The 7,552-nt window shown below is 38.0% G+C and overlaps 1 protein-coding gene across 2 annotated transcripts in view; it reads right to left on the reverse strand.

Moving 5' to 3' along the window:
- SIGIRR (single Ig and TIR domain containing) overlaps nt 1-7,286 on the reverse strand; it is a 52,980-nt gene extending 45,694 nt beyond the window's left edge. The window contains exons 1-2 of one of the 2 annotated variants that reach the window (XM_087715814.1): nt 7,200-7,286; nt 4,226-4,518 (exon numbers count right to left, since the gene is read on the reverse strand). The gene's annotated coding sequence lies outside the window, so the exon portion shown is untranslated. The remainder of the gene's footprint in view (nt 1-4,225; nt 4,519-7,199) is intronic. The other variant, XM_087715816.1, reaches the window with a different exon arrangement.
- Nucleotides 7,287-7,552: the final 266 nt, after the last annotated feature.

Consider the following 7,552-nt stretch of genomic DNA (forward strand, 5'->3'; position numbering starts at 1 on the left):
TCAATGGGAAAACCAGATTTACTTAACAACTGTGTTACTAATTTAACAACTGCAATGATTCGATTAACAAATGTGGCAATAAAAATTGCAAAATGGGGCAAAACTCACTTAACAAATTTCTCACTTAGCAACATAAATTTGGGGTCTCAATTTTGGTTGTAAGTTGAGGACAGGATTGAGAAAATTACTCTTATAAATGGAGTCTAAGAGCTAGAATTACCTAGTTTGAAAGAAAAGCCACTGTTCATAGATTATATACGTTTCCTTTTTTTTCACTCCTGGATTACATGTCAACTGAAAAACTTCCAAAGCATGTTTTGACTAGATTTTTAGAGTAGCAGTTCAGGGATAAGCATTATAGACCTTATTTTATTGGCCCAATTATTTCTGTTGACAGCCCTTTTTAGCCCAAGAACTCTTTGGGTGATGAATTCAGTCTGGTCCTAGAAGGCAATCTAGAAAAGGCCTCATGGGATACAAAAATGTTGATTTCATGCTGAGAAAATTACCTCCTGGAGTGTGAGGCTGTTACTGAGAAGCTCCTATTTTTAGTATTTACTAGCTTCCTTGACCAACGGCTTATCAGAAAAGAGGTCTCTACAACAAATCGTAATACTTAGCTAGATTTGTTCACATGGATGTAGATAGTCCTTCAGATAACCTGGTCTAAATACATTTTTTATGGATAGGGTTAGATTTCAAATTGGGCCCAGAAAATGGACAGCTAATCTAAATAGCAAAAAACTTCTTGAAATGTGCTGGGTCAATACTTTAGTAGCTGCATTTTAAACTAGCTACACTTTCTAAATCTTCTTTAATGATACTTCTCACTGTCATACAAGTTTCTGCCAATCTCTGAAACATTCCTCCAAGTATCTGAACTATAAGATCAGAGGCCAAAGCAGTTAATGACAAAGGTAGCTTAGGTAGAAAGGTAGGAGGGAGAGAGGGAGGGAGGGAGAGAGAGAGGGGGGGTGTAATTGGAAAGAACACTCTGTTAACCTTCAGTTCCCTAGATAGTTCAAAGAATAGAGAAACAATCTTGTGAACAATGTGGCTACAGCCTCCGTACAAAAGCAAATGAAAGCAAGATGACTTTATCTCACATGCCCAGTCCTACAGTGAGGTTTAAGTGACAGAAGTTGGGAGCAGGGTATGATATGCCTCTTGACCCTCTCAACACTTCCCCCTTGAAATTCCTTTCCATTCTCATTCTCCCCGAGGCAATGTTTTTGTGTCAACATTGACAGCTTTCTTGTGTCACTTAGTATCTTCTCCAATATGTCAAAAGGCCCATACGTCCACTACGCTGAGCAACAGCACAATTTATCCATTAATGAACAAGACTGCATTTGTTGCCTACCCCTGACAAGTAGCATTTATCCATGACTAAGATGCCCTGCAATATATAGCAATATGTCCTCGATTTACAACAGTTCATTTAGCGGCCGCTCAAAGTTACAACAGCAGTGAAAAAAGTGACTTATGACTTTTTTCACAATTACGAATGTTGCAGCATCCCCATGGTCACATGATCAAAATTAAGACGCTTGGCAACTAACTTATATTTATGACGGTTGCAGTGTCCCAGGGTCATGTTACCCCCTTTTGCACCTTTATAAAAGCAAAGTCAATGGGTAAGCCAGATTCACTTAATAACCATGTTACTAACTTAACATCTGCAATGACTCACTTAACAAATGTGGCAAGAAAGGTCATAAAATGGGGCAAAACTCATTTAAGAAATGTCTCAATTAGCAACAGAAATTTTGGGCCCAATTGTAAATCGAGGATTTCCTGTACTGCAAATTTAAGTTTATAGATGGAATATTCTGTGAAGAGAGTTTACATCACGCATTCTCACATCATAAAAAAAATATTTCCATAGTCTACAGTCAACATGTTTTGAAAGACACCTAAGTTGAGAAAGGTTGCTTTGAAAATGGAGAGTAGAAAGCAATTATGCTCTTCCACTGTTCATGCTGCCATACATTTCCCAGCTGATGAACACATTAGAAGCAACCAAACCTAGTCAGAATTTTTGTATTAAATATAATTCTTGTGTATTGCAAAATCCTAGCAATTCTGTAATGCATTGTGTGAATTTGCATGATAAGCAGGTTTTTCTAGATGGCCACCCAACAGAGGAATTCATTGTAAAACATGATGTTAATGCAGATAAGTTCATTGTTAGGCTTTGTATGTATTGACTTTATTTTACACAGTCTCCTACATTACTTTCATGTTGCAAAGATCACAAATAGCCTTTTGCTTAAGAATAGGGCTGGGCTGAGAGAGAGTGACTGGCTCAAAGTCATCCAGGCAACTTTCATGACTCAGGCCATGCTTTTTAGCTTGGTAGCTTTCTTTCTAGCTTGCTAGCTGGCCATGCTTTCTAGCTTGCTAGCTTGCTAGCTTTCTAGCTTGCTAGCTTGCTAGCTTGCTTTCTAGCCTGATGTTTAGGCCAAATGGGCTCTTTTAGTGGCAGAGTAGATTCTAATCCCAACACGGCCAATTTATATATTTTCAAATCCTCTTGTTAAAAAATAATAATTAAGCGAATATTTGCAAACCCTGCTTCACTGTGTGTCTGGATTAAAGATTTAAACCCCCTGCGTCATATTACAGCAGGGGCAAATGTACATAGTTACCCACCTTTACATCACTGCATTGATACCTGCTCCTGAACTCATGGCAAGAATACCTGAAGTCTGATACATGAATGTGATCAAGACATATGCAATAATCTATACTACAGTGGAACTACCACTAACGCCATATGGCCACCTTGGATTAATTGCAAATATATGTACAGGTAGCCCTTGATTTACAACCACAATTGACCCCAAATTTCTGTTGCTAAGCGAGACAATTGAGTTTTTCCTCATTTTACAACTTTTCTTGCCACAATTGTTAAATGAATCACTGCAGGTGTTAAGTTAGTAACACGGTTGTTAAATGAATCTGAATTCCCTGTTAACTTTGCTTGTCATAAACCGTCATAAAGGTGAGTCAGTTGCCAAATTTTGATCATGTGACCATGGGATGTTACAACAGTCGTAAGTGTGAAAAACACTCATAAGCCACTTTTTCAGTGCCAGTGTATCTTCAATTTGACACTAAATGAATTGTTGTAAGCCAAGAACTACCTGTATTCTTCCCTTTCCAAACTTAAAACAATCTTTCTAGAAACCTGGCAGCAATACAAGAAATGGTAAACAAAAAACAAACTAACAAATAAAAGCACATTGTGTTAGGAAACAAAGAGTGGATCTACTTCAATCAGCTCTGCCTGTAATGAGCACTGTACTGAGTGGAAAATAGACTCTCCTGCCTGCCTATCTGGAGAAGATAGCTCTAGGCATTCTCCACAAAGGCCTTGTTCACTCTGTGCTTGAATATAGTAATTGGCTTGTGGAGGTCAGGCAGGATTTGGATTTCTGAAGCTCTCTGCACCCAATAAAAGAAACTTCATAGAGGATAGAGGAAAGAGGAAAGCAAAAGCAGAGAGAAGCCAGCCACAGTCCACTCCCAGGAACTCTGCAGAAAAGTGGCGATATCTGACAGTGGACAGAAAATTTCAGAAAACCTCAGCAGCAAATGAGTAACAATGTTCTTTATAAATTAGACAGCTTATCCTTTTTTAAAAAAAAAAATCACTTTGATTAAATCTTCTCATAGGTAAGGAACAATACCAGGAAAATAGCCCCCTATTAGGAAGCCATGACACGAATATTCTTAGCTGTGAGAAGCAATGATTGAAATAGGTCTGTCAAAACAAAGTTCAAACACACGGCCTTAAGTACTAACAGTATTTCTGACTGCAGAGCGTAACTTCCAAGAAGAGATCTCCACTATATGCCTTCAGAAAGGAGAGAGAGCTGGGTTAAATAATAAGAACTGCAAGGATCCTGGCTAGAGCAAGTAACAAAGAAAGGGATGGAAATTAGTCCAATGGCATGTCTTTATTGTAAAATCCAGGCTATTCATCTTTAAAACTCAAATGTAATGATTTCCCAACTCCTCTACCACCAGTGGCACCAGCAGCAGCAGCAACTGTTCTTAATAAACTACTATTCTTTCCTGTCCACCCCACTCCCCCTCTGGCAAGGCAGAAAGTCAAGAGGACAAATCAAACAGACCAAACAGAGAGAAATCTCACAATCGTTTGAGCTTATTCATGAATAACACCCTGCAAATTGGAGAAGAGAGTCAAAAGCATTACCTTTCTAGGGCTTCCCCTCCACTTCTAGAAGCAGATAGGCAGATAGGTATCTTCAAAAGGCTGTGAATTCTTGTGTGCCCTTGCTGTACACTCCTTTATTGCCACAATTTTAATCACATGATTATCCAACAGACCGGCTTTGCCAGTTAAGTTTTCTCCCCTTTTTATGACCTTGTGCCCTTCTTTAATGACTTGTTCTTTTTCCTCTGTCCCCAATCACAATCCTCCAATCCTCTGCACTTCAGAGAATCAGGACCTCCTCCTTATTATCATTGCTCCTCCCGTTTTTCCACCTGCATAGATCGGAAAATGGAACTTAAAACATTTCAAAAAACAGTGAAAGCTACCCAACCTGTTGGTAGCAGCCAAGCATTCAAGTAGAAGTTTACTCAATAGCTATGAAACAAGTTTCTCAACGGCTCTGCAGCTGTGAAGAGTGCAGCTTTGTAACACTAGGCCAGCCAATGTTCCTGAAACTTGGCAAGGGTTATTCTGAAGCAGTTAACATAAAAAAGACAAAAAAAGAAAAAGAAAATATCCCCAAGGAATAAAGTAGAAAACCTCAATTAACAAACACAAACATTGAGTTTTGCTTCTATGTAAAAGAAAATTTTTGCAAAATAAGCAACATTATTATATAATAATTACTAAATAGCATTGTGTCTAACCAACGGTAATAATGCAGATTGAATTATTTAGACAGCCCAAAGCTCTCCCCTCTATTTGGCATGCACCATAATAAACATATCTGTAAGTTCAGAGCCTCGAGAAAGTGTTCTATGAGCAATAGTTCAATTTTGAAATAAACCCACTAAGAAAGTGAAATTCTCTTTCATAGAAGCTTTTGTGTTTCAAATATAAATTTGGAAAAACTGATAGACCACAGTTAATCTGTTACCAGATTAAAATTGCCATTCGTATCTAAGCATACACAAAAGATAGTTATCACGTCTTAGTCACTTAATGTAAATAACAAGAAACTGTTTGCTCTATTAAATGGATACCTTATCTATGCTAAATGTTTCTGACCAAAAATCCCCAAATAATAAATGAATGCTGGGTATGCCCATCTGCTCAGAAAAAAGCAAATTTGAGCTGAGTCCATCTTAAGGAAGGGAAAAGCAGAGGAAGCATTTTGATAAAATTACGTCTTGTAACAAGGTCTTGTGGGAGCCATTTTGTAACAGGACAAGTTTTCCCAATGGCCATATTTCTGTTAGGGCAGGGGTGTCAAACTCAAGGCCTGTGAACTGGATCCAGCCCACAGGGTGCTTAGATATGGCCCACGGGGTCACCCTGAAAACAGTGATGGACTGGCCCACAGTGCCTGTGTCAATGAAAACACAGCTCGGGAGTGCTGTGTGTGACCATCCCAGGCTACGTTTTCAACCACGACAGCTACATGTGGCCTCCCCAAGCTCTGTTTTTCCTGGCAGATGGTTGCAGGAAGCTGTCACGACCTAAAACAGAGCCTCGATGAGTGACCTTGAGTGGCACACCCAGCCTGGCCCCCAAAGGTCAGACACAACCTTGATGTGGCCCTCAATGAAATCAAGTTTGACACCCCTGTGTTAGGGTATCTGTAATACGCTGTCAAAATTGCAGCTATGCAAAACTAGTCCAAAAAGATTGAAGATCCTGAACCACAAGTGAAGGTAGATCTTGTAATTTTCAGCTATATCAAAGTCATGTTTCAACAAATTTACTTGATAACAGGTCAAGAATAACATGTGTAGTCTTTAATGTTGCCAATCAATAATTGGCAAAAACAACAACAACCCCAAACTACAATAGCTTTTGGAACACTTTGTACTCTAATTGTGAAGAGCAATTAAAATTTGTTAATTGTTCTTTATGTAAAATGCCAGGTATCCACTAAGATCACTGAGCTTCTTTACTTTAGAAAACTTTAGAAATCAGGTGCCACAATACACATTTAATACTGTTTGATTTTATAAACCTAAGATAAACCCAGAGTCACTGTTACTAGATGGGCAGCTACATAACTTGATTAATTAAAAAAAACCCTTAAAAGCAGTAGTACAAGTTATTTAATAAAAACTAAGAACACTCTAATCAAAGTTAACAGTACCTATTATAAGTGCTGTTCATTTGAATAAGAAATTATGAGTTTTGTTTTTAATCTTAAACATATATACTTAGAGTACCCTTATGAATTGCAGGATGCTGGCAAAGAATATAAGCACACTCTATAAAGACTAAAAATTATTTGAAGTGTTACTGTAATCAGTTTAACTTGCTTTCATAGAAAACTGCTAAGAATGTAAATGTATTTTCCTTCTCTTCCTCTCTCCCTCCCCTAATTTGAATTCTGTATTGATAAATACAAACACAATCCTATTCACATTAAAAATAAATTACATTTTGTCAGTAAAACATACTTTGGAAATAAGCATTTTTAAGACTGTTGCCAGCAGTTATAAATCTCTCTCTCCTAATTTAGAAGCAAGCCTCAATGAAATGAGTGGGAACAACTTCCAAGCATTTTAGGAAACTATGCCTTGTCTAGGAATTTAAGATTCTTCAGATAAAATCAGGTTTTTTAAAATTCAAATGCTGATTAAATAAAAGACAAACCTCCTCCCATTTAACTGCACTGGATAACAAGAGACTGAGACGTGACACTTATATACAAGGAAATAGATTCCAAAATATAGCACAAATTCAATACGAATTATTTTCCAGCTAAATTGTTTTGTTGGAGATTTTTTTTCCTACTACAATAACAGATCAATGTGTATTAAAGGCAATGATCCCAATATCACCTAGTTTGCAAGATATATTTTGTTCTGCTGAGGCTGAAGTTTTGCACACAGGAATAAAAAAGCAGGGCTCTTTTTCCTTCTCCTGATGGAAGAATCCTTATCCCCATTCCTGAAATCCAACATTTTTTTTCTTGCAAAGCAGAGAAATGGGCCAGAGAAGTAGATGTGATACTTTTCATTCAACCAACCTCTTTCAGGCAGTTTAACCGACCATATACCAAAGGCAACCTCCTGCTAACCGAAGCCAATACTTTGAGTTGCTGATACAGGGAGGAGTCTTCATTATCTTCTTTGTTGCTAGGAGAAACTGTGCCCGGTGCTCAGGTAGGTCATGGGTTGGTTCCTCATACCTTTTATGACAAAGCATTCTGGGTAATGTAGTTCAGCAGTTCCCACAGGTTGACATTCTTCGTGAGAAAGAACTACGGCTCCTAGCATGCATTGGTCATGCACACCTGAGTAAGGTAAATGTTTTATATTTATTCAGGGTGTGTCACACAGGTGAAAGAACTGATAGGGAGAGTCTGATATTGATGTAAGG

The sequence above is a fragment of the Thamnophis sirtalis genome, unplaced genomic scaffold (genome assembly GCF_051295495.1).
Source record: "Thamnophis sirtalis isolate CommonGarterSnake01/CBP01778 unplaced genomic scaffold, rThaSir2_p1.2 scaffold_1, whole genome shotgun sequence".
Classification (NCBI taxonomy): domain Eukaryota; kingdom Metazoa; phylum Chordata; class Lepidosauria; order Squamata; family Natricidae; genus Thamnophis; species Thamnophis sirtalis.